Below are 13,582 nucleotides of genomic sequence, written 5' to 3' on the forward strand. Positions count from 1 at the left end.
TTTAGAGCTCTCTTGTTCAATAAGCACACTGGATCCTGAAAAATGGTACCCATGCCTCTGAGCTGTTGCTTTAGCTGTGCATTTAGAAAGCCAGTCTTTCCCCTCCTTCTGCCCTCCCTCCTTTCTCTTCCTCTGTCTCGCACTCTCTTTCTCTTGCCCTCTTTCTTTCTCTCCCTTCTGTCCCCTTCCACCTCTCTCCCTTGGAGCTGGAGTGTGCTGTGTCTTTTCTTTTGTTCTAAAGTAAACACCAATCATCTCTTCTCACTAGTCCTCTACTGTCTTCCCGAGGTAAGTGATATTACTGAAGTATCTTCAGCAGCAAATAGGGGAGTTGTTCTGAACTGTGATTAAATAGAATGTCATAGTTTAGCTAATTCTTGATTATACCTCTCTGTGACTTTGATTTTACTTTCAGTCTAGCAGAGCCATCTGGTGATGACCTGCACTATGTTTTCATTTTTGATGTTTGTCTTTTCTCTTTCCCAGATTTGATAAATGATTTGTCCTCACTTGATCTACTGATCCAGGATACAAAAGAGGTCCCAAGCTGTAGTCTTGATGACAAATGTGCAGTGTCCCTGGTTATGATGGGCTCTTACTGAAGGTAATTAACTGCTGCGATAGAAAGATTTTCTCTTCTTAGTTCAAATACACCCTTCTGAGCTAGTTTGGGAAATACCCATTCCTCATTTCTAAGGCACATGGATACTGATGTTACTGGTTATCACTTGGATAAATAGGCAACATCTTCTTTCAAGCCTTTCTTCACAGATTTACAGCTCAGTATTTGACATATACTTCATAATTATCATAAGCAAAGTATGTGGGGAGAGGATTTGTAAAATGCAGGCACATGTCTATTTTCTTCACCACTGTATACACGGCACTTAGCATAGTGCTTGCCACATCAAGGGCACTCAGAAATGTCACGTAAATAAATATTAATGATCTAAAAGTATATCTCTGTTGTCTTTACATAAGAATAAAATATGAGTAAAAAGGATCAAATATCCTTTGTTTCTTGGTGTCCATAGGGTAGTTTTTATTTTTTCAGTGGAATTTCACAGACTACTGTTATCTGTATTCCTCTCTGGTGGTCCTCTTTTCCTATTTAAGAACTTTCAGAATGCCTTCTCTTTTGTTGTGTTTTAGAAAATTTTCAGAAGGCAATGTTTTTGTATTACTTCTGCTTATGATGGGACTCTATGATCTCTATTTCTACAATTAGCTCCCCACCTTCTGCCAAAGAATGTTTCTTCTATTTTTGATTATTGATTCTGTGTCTTGTGTTTTATGTTCATTTTTGGAAGCTCAGTATACTTTAGGTTGATTGAGAATCAATTGAGATGCATTATCCTCCCAACCACCCCACCCCCCCCATAATTAAGGAGAAAATGTCATTATCAATGAGTTACCAAATTCATTCTAATGTAAGATGTATAGGTTCCTGTCATTTGACTGAGCTTTGTAAATTATACTTGGTGCAGTGTGGAAATGGGGAGGTAATAAAGATACTAATAAAGATACTAATATTCCAAAATAGGAATTCAGGTTAATAGGTCCTATTAATAATTTTGGGAACCAAGTTACATATTCAGCAAGTAGACATTGTGCATTTCAACTGGCTGGACTTCTTAGTTGTTGGAATGCAATTCAACATGACCCTGGTTGGGTGCCTGGGTGGCTCAGTCAGTTAAGCATTTGCCTTAGCTCAAGTCATGCCTGGGATCAAGCCCCTTATTGGGTTCCCTACTCAGTGGGGAGCTTGCTTCTCCCTCTCCCTCTGTTGCTCCTCCCACCCACCCCACCCCCTGTGCCCTCTCACTATCTCTCAAATAAATAAATAAATAAATAAATAAATAAGATCTTAAAAAAAAAAATTACCCTGGTCTCAGGATGATGGTTGTCCAAGAGAGGAAGATGAGGCTAGGAATTCTCTTAGAGTGACAGAGACTCATTAGATTGGCCAAGTTGAGAATAGGTTGCTATATATTTCTCTTATGCTTTTCAAGGATTCAGCAGGCCAAGAACTACAAGAAGAAGGATATGTGTTTTATTTTGAGTAGTAACTCAAGGTTACATGCAAAACTCTTAGGTTCAGGATTTCAAAATGCAGGCAATACTGAGAGAAAATATTTATGACATATGCCCACACATTTGGTTAATACAACATTTACATTTATACCTGTCAGTGAGCTAAGCAGGGAGCAAGGGAATGAATGGGGTAGGACAATAGGGAGTCATACCAACTTAACAGGAACAATCAGTGTTTCAGTGCCAGGCTGCTGTCGTTGCCAGCCACCTGCAAGGTTTTACATAAGAATAAAATATGAGTAAAAAGGATCAAATATCAAATATCCTTTGTTTCCTCATTTTTGTCCAAGTAGGCTGGAGTTGCCTCAAAGACTGGGGGTCATGGTCTGCAAAAAACCTGATGTAAGTTCTCCCATTAGAAGTGCAAAAAAGTGTAAAAAAGAAAAAAAAACTTAAAAAAAAAAGAGAGAAGGGCAAGAGAATAGTGCTTGATGTTCCATGTTCAGTGATAGTGTGGCTGCACAGACGTTTACACTAGAACTCTTACCAGGGACTGGGGGTTACTGCACCAAGGGGTCTGGCCCTAGACTCTCATCCATTCTTCCATAGCCTTCCTCTCAAAAACAACATGTACACATTACTTAATTTCAGATATAAACATGTTTTCTTTAAAAAATTTCTCAAGGGGCACCTGGCTGGCTTAGCAGGAAGAGCATGGAACTTTTAATCTTGGTGTTGTGGGTTTGAGCCCCCTGTTGGGTGTAGAGATTACTAAAAAAGTAAAATAAAATAATTTCTCTTAAAAAAGACAAGTTTTAAAACAAGTTTACATAAACGTGGAGGTCGAACTCATGACCCCAAGATCAAGAGTCACATGCTCCACTGAATGAGCCAGCCAGGCACCCCTGTGACATGGGAAGCAAAGGCAGAAGAAAAATTATTAAATTTCCTTACTCCCTACAGCCCACTGACAAGTCCTTGAAACAGGCACAGTGACATTCCTTTAGGGACTCAACTGCCTTGCTGTTGATACTTTGCTAAGGGCAAACGGCAGTCTTAACCCAAACCCCAGGATCATTTAAGTCTAATTTAACCTATCAAAATTCCTTTGGGAACTTCCTTTATCTCTACCCCCCAAGATACAGGTTGGCAATCATCCCCCAAGCATATATCCACTGATATACATCTGAAGGGTCTCATGACTAAGGTTTTATTGGACAGTAATAAATGACCTTTCCCCAACAATAGCTAGCCCCCTTAACGTCCTAGAAACCTTGCTTCCAAAATTCCTTAGAGACTTTCGATATTCCTGACCCCCTCTCAGCTTGAAAGTATATAATGAGCCACTGCTCATGACCCCAGTGCAGCTCTTATTAAATCTTATTAAAGAATATCCCCATTCTGGGACGCCTGGGTGGCTCAGTTGGTTAAGCTGCTGCCTTTGGCTCCGGTCATGGTCCCAGCGTCCTGGGATCGAGTCCCACATCGGGCTCCTTGCTCAGCGGGAGCCTGCTTCTCCATCTGCCTCTGCCTGCCACTCTGTCTGCCTGTGCTCACTCTGACAAATAAATAAATAAAATCTTTAATAAAAAAAAAAAAGAATGTCCCCATTCTTTAATAAAACCACCTTTTTTGCACCAAAGAATTCTTTCTTGGCCGTTGGCTTTGAACCCTAATATCTTTCCCACATCACCCTTTTTATGAGATTTCTTAAGAAAAATAGAATTTTATAATTTACAAGGTGAGGTAAAAACCATCTGTCAAAACAAGCTCATTTCAGTGGGGAATGAGGCATCTTTTGAAAATACTTAAACAGGGGCACCTGGGTGGCTCAGTGGGTTAAAGCCTCTGCTTTCAGCTCAGGTCATGATCCCGGAGTCCTGGGATTGAGCCCCACATCGAGCCCCACATGGGGCTCTCTGCTCGGCAGGAAGCCTGCTTCCCCCCCTTCCCTTTCTGCCTGCCTCTCTGCCTACTTGTGATCTCTGTCTGTCAAATAAATAAATAAAATCTTAAAAAAAAATACTTAAACGATTCACATGATTTACAATATGTGTCCAATATTAGTTGACTGATGTCCTTCTGATTCATTTCTGTGTATCTTAGAGCTATACACAGTCTTTTCTTCTTACTCACTTTCCATTGTTGAAGAGAAAAAAATTCAACTCAGTAAAATAGAAGATCTAATTAAGACAGGGAAACTGAAGGGACCCCATAAAAACTGTTTTCCCCCCTCCTTTTCCTATCTTACAAATACCTTAGTGTATGTCCTCCTTGTAAGGGACAAGGAGTTAATTTCTTTGGAGCCTTCCAGCACAATAGATAACATCTAGGGAGCCATGGGGCTAGAGTAACTGGGCGAGGCCACATGTGTGTATTCCAGACCACTGGTGCTGGAAATCTGGATGCCAAGACCCCCTGGCTCCAGGGAATAAGTAATTTAATAGTTTCAATCTATTCAATGAATGCCATCTTTTAACAGTCAATATGAAATTTCCTGATCAGCACTAGTGCAGTAATATACATGATAAAAACCCTGTTGTTCTCCCTACCCCAACATGTCCTGGCTTGATACAATCCTCTCTTTTCCTTTGCTAATAACTTCTTGTCCTACCCTCTTTCTTATGGAAACCCTTCATTTTGACAATTCCTAGGAGCTCCCCTCTACTTACTAGATGGGATGCTTTCTGATTCATGCACTGATTAATAAAGTTACTTAGATATTCAGATTTACCCCATGGAGTTTTCTGTCTTATAACAGCATTCTAAACTGAAACAAAGAACAAGAATTTCCAGGAGAACAGGTCCCCACCCTGGTGATCACACACACTTGAAACAGCTCGAGGGGAAAGGCCACCAGCACTGAGGCAAAACTTCAGACAGGGTTATCAGCTGTCAGGCTGCTCTCCTGTGTGGACAGAATAACCGAATAACTCAGCAATAAGAGAAAGGATAAGTCAGTGATGGAAATCTAGGATGGAAAACAATGCTGCCCCTGAGATAAATAGACCCCCTGAGAAAGCTTATGGGGAGGGGAAAACATTCTCTTGTTATTGGAAAGGGAGGGAAAAAAAGAAGCAGAACATAAAATACTATGTTTCCTATCACACATTTTAGTTTTAAATACAATCAGAAAAAAATGTTGGTTGGAAATTTGTGAATATGTTTATCTTTGGCTGGCGAGATTACAGCTGATCTGTTTTTGTTTTTCTTTAAGATTTGTGATTTTTCCAAATTTCCTAACATTTCCGTATTGAATATGTGTTACTTCTCTAATAAGAAAAAAATGGAGATGTTATTTAAAATGTTGGCTTCTTAAATCAGACATTCTGAGGTCCTTTCCAGCCTCAACAAACCTTCTTCTTGCTGCAGTGGGGACCACACACTCACCTAGACTTTTGGACTCCTCCTCCATGTGGGTGATACTGATAGAGGAATGTTTGGAATCCCAGGGTTGCTCAGAGAATTCTTGACTGATTTTTATGAGTTTCTTTCTCCCTGAGAACACTTCAAGAAAAATGCTTCACCCTCTGGATAATTGCAGTTTTCTCTCTGTTGTTTTTCGGAAGGCTGACTGATAACACACACCATCCAGGGAACTGTACAGAACGTTTTTCTCCAAGATGAACCATAATTGACTTCTGTCTTGATCTCCTGTCATTCTTTCTTATGAAGGCAAAGTTTGGCATCAGGAAGAACATATGAACTTAGGATGAGGACAGATAGGATATCATCAAAAGCTCTGATTTTTAAAAAAATTGAATATATTTGACATATAACGTTGTGTAAGTTTAAGATGTACAATGTGCTACCTTGATGTATTTATATGTTGTAATATGATTGCCTTTGTAGCTATATTTAGCACCTTTATCAGATTACATAATTATCCATTCCTTTTAGTCTTTGGGATAATTACATTATAGTTTCTTAGTAAGTTTGATAATGTAGTATAGTATTTTGTTATCTATATTCATTATACTGTGAGTTAGATCTCTATGACTTATTTACTACTCATTGTAAGTTTATACTCTTAAACTACATCAGTCTTATCCCCTCACCCTCTATCCCCTGGTGTTACAGGATTTTTTTCTCAGTGCCAGAGGTTCTCGGTCATGCGGCTTCGAAGAATAGAGAGGTAGGCCAGACAGAGTGGTGGACAGCAGAGCCAGGTTTGTTGAGGGATAGCTAAGTGATAGTACTAAGCTCCTGAGGAGGGAGGGGACCTGAGAGGGATGCCACCAGAATTTCTAAGTCTCAAGACTTTTGTGAACTGGTTGACAGCTGTGTTAATCTGATTAACCCTCCCTGAGCCTGTCATCCGATCAGGTTTTTGTCACGTGGGAAAGGGTGGCTACCTCCTTCCAGGGGGGTGTAAAATCCTTTTAAGAGTGGTTCCCCCGGAGGTATGGGCCTTTACCCCTGTCTGCCTGCTTTCCAACTCTCCTTCATCACTGGTAACCACCATTTTACTCTTTTTTTTTTTTTTTAATTTGACTCTTTTAGATCCCACTTATAAGTGATGTCATCTAATATTTGTCTTTTTCTGTCTGACTTATCTCGCTTAGCATAATGTGCTCAAGGTCCATCCATGTTGTTGCAAATGTCAGGATATCTTTCTTCCTCATGGCTGAATAATCCACTGTGTGGATATATATATTTTTTTAACCCATTCACCCGAATACGGGCATTTAGGCTACTTTTATATCCTAACGCCCTGATATTTTTAAGCTGAGGCAAAACATGAGGAAAAGGTAAAGAACTCCAAAGAGCATCAGTCCTGACCAGCAAGAGGTGCTGTTGTGAGGGGCACTTGGCTGGTTCAGTCCATAGATCTTGAGACTTTTGTTCTCAGGGTTACAAGTTCAAGCCCCATATTGTGTGTGAAGCCCAGTTAAGAAAACAAAAACAGAGGTGTTGTTATGCACTATGGAAGGGAAGGCAGGTCTTCTCAGCACATTGCCTACACAGAAAACACTATTAGCAAGGTAATCTTCAGAACTGGGAGGAGATGATATTTACATGTTCCCACATGAATGTGTGTGTGTATCTGCTGGGAGCTGGTGTGTGAAGTGGGTGGTGACTGTGTGTCTCTCTCCTATAGTTGTGTCAGCACAAGAAACCCAAGAGTTAGGGAGAGAGAGAGATGCTCTCTGTGGGGAGCAAGGCAGAGGGGGTTTGCTGTCCGGATTGACCTCTTTACTGTGCTAGTCCCAGGCAGTCCCGGCTAGCCCATGGGAGTGCAGCGCCCTCCTGTGGTTCTCATGGTTCTTCCTAACTTTCTCCAGGTCCTGCTTCCCTTCCTAAGTTACTCCTGTTGCCATGGCCCAGCCACCTTAGCTCTTGCTCCAGTCCGTGGTTCTCATGCCCATTTTCATTCCATCCTTCTCACTGCAGACTCACTTGAAGTCACATTCATCTGCTCCCTTATAGCCCTCTCAGACTCCTGGCTGGGGACTCAGAGCTTTGGAAAATGCTCTGATTGGTCCTTTTTTTATTTGATCCTGATTTTTAAAAATTTTATTTAAGTATTTGAAAGAGAGAGACAGAGGGAAAGTATGAGCAGGGGGAAGGGGTGGAGGGAGAGGGAGAAGGGGAGAGGGAGAGGGAGAAGCAGCCCCACCCCAGGACCCTGAGATCATGACCCGAGCCAAAGGCAGACGCTTAACCAACTGAGTCACCCAGGTGCCCTGATCCTGAGGTTCTAAGGAGCCATTCTCTAGCTTTATTCCCGCTCTTGCAACGATACGGTTCGAACTGAAGATGGTTCCTGTTGGGGTTGGTAAGTTGTTGGGAGAGGAAAGGAAGTGCTCATGAAGGAGAGAAAGCACTGATGGCTGAAAGCAGAGGTGGCTGAAGGTGAATGTAAGGGCTCCCGGGATGGGAGGAGGCAAAAAGTGCATGACTCACCCGTGCTTGAAATCTCCCACCCTCTGCTCATTTCCCTCTGACGCTGATAGCATAGGTGACCCAGAAACATCTGAAGAGCCCCAGAGTCTGATGTCCTTCTCCTCAAGTCTCCTTTCTGTAGTCCTACAAATCCTCTGTCCCTGGAATAGCTAATGACCGTATAATTGTATCCCTTCCACTTCACCCCCCCCAAAGTCCTGGGGAGACCACTGCGGTGGACGGCAGCAGAGAGTGGATGGCATGCAGGATGTCTTCTGTTTGAAGGAAGGAAGGCAGACAGGTTGGCCTTCAAAAGGCACAGCTGAAAATTCATTTTTTGCCTTTGTTTCAGCAAAATCACTGTTGCCACAGTCTAGGTTTTTACACAGTTTATATTCTTCTTATGACAGCAATGGATATGTCAAAGTAGCTAATTTTTCTTGGATCATTGTAAGTTATTAATTTTTAAAAATTAATTTCCATTTGAAGATTTTTTTTCTGTTAAAAGGTTATGGGAATGTATTATCAGTACTGTTCTTAGAGCAATATTCGGGGCATCTATGTGGCTCAGTTGTCTAAGCATCAAACTCTTGATTTGGGCTCAGGTCATAATCTCAGGGTCACGAGACTGAGCCCTACGTTGGGCTCTGTGGTCAGCACAGAGCCTGCTTAAGATTCTCTCTCCCCGGGCGCCTGGGTGGCTCAGTGGGTTAAGCCGCTGCCTTCGGCTCAGGTCATGATCTCAGGGTCCTGGGATCGAGTCCCGCATCGGGCTCTCTGCTCAGCAGGGAGCCTGCTTCCCCCCTCTCTCTCTCTCTCTGCCTGCCTCTCTGTCTACTTGTGATCTCTGTCTGTCAAATAAATAAATAAAATCTTTAAAAAAAAAAAAAAAGATTCTCTCTCCCCACCTCACTCTCCCTCTCTCCTGTGCCCCTCCCACTGCATGCTTTCTCTCTCTCTCTCTTTCTCAAATAAATAAACCTTCGTAAGAAAATAAAACAGGGGCACCTGGATGACTCAGTGGGTTAAGCCTCTGCCTTTGGCTCAGGTCATGATCTCAGGGTCCTGGGATCGAGCCCTGCATCAGGCTCTCTGCTCAGAGGGGAGCCTGCTTCCCCCCCTCTCTCTGCCTGCCTCTTTGCCTACTTGTGATCTCTCTCTCTGTCAAATAAATAAATAAAATCTTAAAAAAAGGAAAGAAAATAAAACAATATTGAGATTTAGAAATGAGTTGTGAGTTTTACGTATGTTGTAACATTGAAATGGGGTTGCATATGTTAAATTAAGATTATCACAGTAAATGTTATGGATTATTTTCATTTTATTATATAAAGTTCTGTAACTTCTATTGCTATTTTTGCCACTTCTTAAAACAATATCTAGATATATAGAGGTTTGTAAAGAATTAGTATGAAGTGTCACAATACATATGTACAAATTTAAGGGTAAAGAAATCGAATATTGCCAAACATGCTTCAGCTGTCATGTACAACTGTCGGGGGGGATTGTGCTAATTTGTGAATACTTTCAAAACTGTACATTGGAACATGAAGGGAGAGGAGGAAAGAGATGCTTGGCATTGTGATACATCACAATATAAAATGCACGGCAGTCATGCCATCTGAAAGGAAGAATTTGACAAGTCAGCCTTTTGTTTTACTGACGGGCTTCTGCGGCTCAGATCCTTCCAGTACTTGGAAACAGGCCTGTCTCCTATCCTGGCAGAGGCACAATCTGTGAGCGGTCTCGTCACTCAGGCATAGTTCCCTTTTAAGGCTGTTGGGCAAGAGCTGTGGAGAACTATTTCCCTTGGATTAGAGCTGTGTCAGGCATGAAAGCAGAGGTTTAGGATTCTTGGTTGCCCTGGATTTCAAGTCACAGAGGCACCTCTGTGTTCCTTAATATATTTATTTTTAAAAAAGATTTTATTTATTTATTTGATAGACAGAGATCACAAGTAGGCAGAGAGGCAGGCAGAGAGAGGAGGAAGCAGGATCCCTGCTGAGCAGAGAGCCCAATGCGGGACTCGATCCCAGGACCCTGGGATCATGACCTGAGCCGAAGGCAGAGGCTTAACCCACTGAGCCACCCAGGCGCCCCTTAATATATTTATTATGTTGTATGTTTGTGTTAGTTCCCTGTTGGCCTTTCTTACGTGTGAGGCCCAGGGAAGGGCCTTGGTCTAGGGTAGTTCTGGCTGTATCTTCAGCACTTTGGCCAAATCAACTACATAGCAATAGGTGATTCCTAATAATATCTGATCAAATATTTTTTGAGTGAGGACAACGAGCTCCTGAAAGAGATGTGTTGCTGGCTTTCTGAATGTCCCATAGTTAGTGAATTTTAAGCAAAGAAGAGTTTTATTGTTGTTGTTGTTTTAAGAAGAGTGTCTTTATAGTACAGATAAGAGGGAGAAAGCCTTCAGAGCAGAAGTTTAGAATTATTGGCCAAAAAGAGATTAGTTTAGAAATGTTCTACGGGGACACCTGGGTGGCTCAGTCTGTTAAGTGTCTGTGTTTGGCTTAGGTCAGGATCCCAGGACCCTGGGATCAAGTCCCACATCAGACTCCTTGCTGAGCAGGGAGTTTGCTTCTCCCTCTCCCCCTACTTGTGCTCTCTTTCTCTGACAAATAAATACGATCTTAAAAAAAAAAAGAAGAAGTGTTCTCCAAGCAGAGTACAAAACCAGACATACTCTTGAGTTGGCTTTGTATGGACATTAGGAGAGTAGTTTCTATTTGAGCCACAAAGGCTGGGCCTGGAGTTCAGGCTGAAAGAACGCTACTGCTTCAGAGATGAAGGGACAAAATGGCTCTGGGCTAAAATGGGGACTGGCAGTACAGAACTTTTAAATAAACTGGAGTAGGCCTCTCTAGTGGGTGAGATTGTGCCAAGCCAAGTTGTGTGGCATGAGATAGTATCTATAAATCTTCGCTAATGCTATCTAGGGAAGCATTGACTGTGAAAAGTTATTGTTATTGTGGAAAAATAATATCTGCTCTTTATATAACTGTCAGTCAGAGGAAACAGGGAGGTCCCTACCAGGGAGGTGTAAGGCTAGGACAGAACCTCAGACTACACTTTCTGAAGAAAAGGATTTTGTCACTCAAATCTATATCACAACAATTAGCCAGGTGACCACAAAGCTGGCTAAGATGTTCTCAGTGTGAACATGTCCTTGAGCTACTCTCTGTCCATACCACTTACCACCTACTTCTGTCTTCCCTTTCCATCTAGAGGTTTAAGGGGAGATATTCTAGAGAACAGACATGGCAAGTTTTAAAGAATGAAAAGGAAGGGCCATTTTCACAGCTGTGCACTTTTCCAGAAAACTTAGGGACTTGCTGAAAACTATCAGACTATATTTCTTACCTATAGCTCCTCCTAAGAAAAGAATCTGTAATGCAAGTCCATAGATACCTTCATTCATTAGAGCTTCTGAAGGATAAGTGACATATTTAGTGCCATACCTAGAAGGTGACACAACCCTGCAATGGACAACCAAATGTTACCTCAGCTTCTGAAAACTCAAGATCACCAAGTGCATGGTCCTCTAGGGATCCTGGTGCCCTGACCCTCCTTCCAGTTCTAAGATCTGAGCCCTGGTTGGTTTGCCTTCTGTGGTCCTCCCTCTCCTTCCTTCCCCAGAAGCTACACCCTTCACTGACCCCAGCCTAATAGCTATGCTCTCTCAGGCTCCTCATGTGCAGGAGGTGGGGTGAGGAAACATGGGTGGACAACGGGAGAAGAGCCACTCTGTCTCCTCTGTGGGTGATTGCCTTCTGGCCAGACAGGACCTCCTAGGCTGACACTTGCTTTTCTTTCAAATTTCCTTAGTCCCCCTTCCACCCGAGGAATCTTCACGGGTGCATAGTGTGAGGGTTGGGAGTGGGGGAAGCATCTGCTGCGGGAAGCCTTGATCCCACCCTAACGTGATGTTCTCTGAGTCTTGAGTCCACTTTGTTCCCGAGCTGCTCTAATAAAACGCCCGCAGGCAAGGACTCTGATCCTGGCTGGGAGCTTCTCTCTTCCGTGGCCTCTGCACTCTCTCTCCCGCTCCTGTCCGGACTGGCCCGCCAGGGGGCGCTCTGTTGCCCGCTTCCCGCGAGCCAAGAGTGCAACTTTTGGCCCTGCTTTGCTAACGCTGCGGCCAGCTTTATCTTTTAGAAGGCTTTTTGAGCCCTGCAGAGAACAAGGGAGAAATAGACACATAGGATTTAAATATCTCAAAGCAAATCGGTTTCCAAAACACAGGTTTTAACCCTTCTGCTGCAAACCGGCCCCAAGCTCTGTCTCAGTCACACTTTTCCAAAGAGAGAAGGGCAGCAACAGACACATCTAAGGAGCATCCATTGTGTGCCATGAGCCTGTAACAGTAGAGCGAGGATGGAGGAGGACCAGGGTTGGGGAGAGAGTATCAGCAGAGTTCCTGTCTGTTCCAGGCCCAAGTTTCTTCTTCTGAAAGCATCAAGCATTCAGTTTCCTTGTATCTTTTCACAGTCTGTACATAATATACAAGCCTGTACATATATATAAACTTACTGGTATGTATTCAGGTTTGTGTGTGTTTGTGTCTCCTCCATTCTGCTCCAGGGATAGTAGCACCCTATATACAGTGTTCTGCACCTTATCTTTGGGTCACAAACGTATTTAGGAAGGGATGTACCTCACTCTTATTGGTGACTGCATGATAGTCTATTCTGTTCTATAGCTATGTAATCATTTCCTTAATCAATCTGTTATTCACGGTGTCTGTACATAATATACAAGCCTGTACATATATATAAACTTACCGGTATGTATTCAGGTTTGTGTGTGTTTGTGTGTGTCTCCTCTATTCTGCTCCAGGGAGACCCTATATACAGTGTTCTGCACCTTATCTTTGGGTCACAAACATATTTAGGAAGGGATGTACCTCACTCTTATTGGTGACTGCATGATAGTCTATTCTGTTCTATAGCTATGTAATCATTTCCTTAATCAATCTGTTATTCACGGTGTACACTTTGTTCTAGCCTTTTGCAACTGTAAACAAGCTGGAACATACATCCTGGAACAAAATAACAACAACAAGCCATGTGTATTCAGCTATTGACAAGCTCACTCTTATGCCCTGTCAGTGTTCCTAGGGTCTGGCCTAGGTTTCTGCACAGTGTGGGGCAGAGGGAGCTGTGGGTTGGCCACACCAAATCTTCCAGATGCTTGTGGGTGTCACTGGCCCCAAAGAATCCTAGGAACGTATTAGTTTTTGGAATATAACAACATGACCAGAGAAATGTTTTCCTTGAAATTGAGAGCCCAGTAACATCTCTGCACATAGAAGTCAACATTATTGTTTTAACATTCTGATCTTTTAATACTGGAGAGAGTGAAAGTAATACCTGTTTATATGTGTTAGATAAACTTAGACACGAGTAAAGTCGACTAATTTAGTTTCTGATCACCTGTAGAAAATTTTAGACCAAACTACAAGCACTCCTTTTTAAACAATTTCTATATGGTAAGCACTTTACTTAAATTGACTCATTTCACTCTCAAAACATCCCACAAGATAGATAATACTATCCTCATTTTAAGATTTGTTCGTTTATGGGGCGCCTGGGTGGCTCAGTGGGTTAAGCCGCTGCCTTTGACTCAGGTCATGATCTCAGGGTCCTGGGAT

This window comes from Lutra lutra, chromosome 7 (genome assembly GCF_902655055.1).
Source record: "Lutra lutra chromosome 7, mLutLut1.2, whole genome shotgun sequence".
In the NCBI taxonomy this organism is placed as follows: domain Eukaryota; kingdom Metazoa; phylum Chordata; class Mammalia; order Carnivora; family Mustelidae; genus Lutra; species Lutra lutra.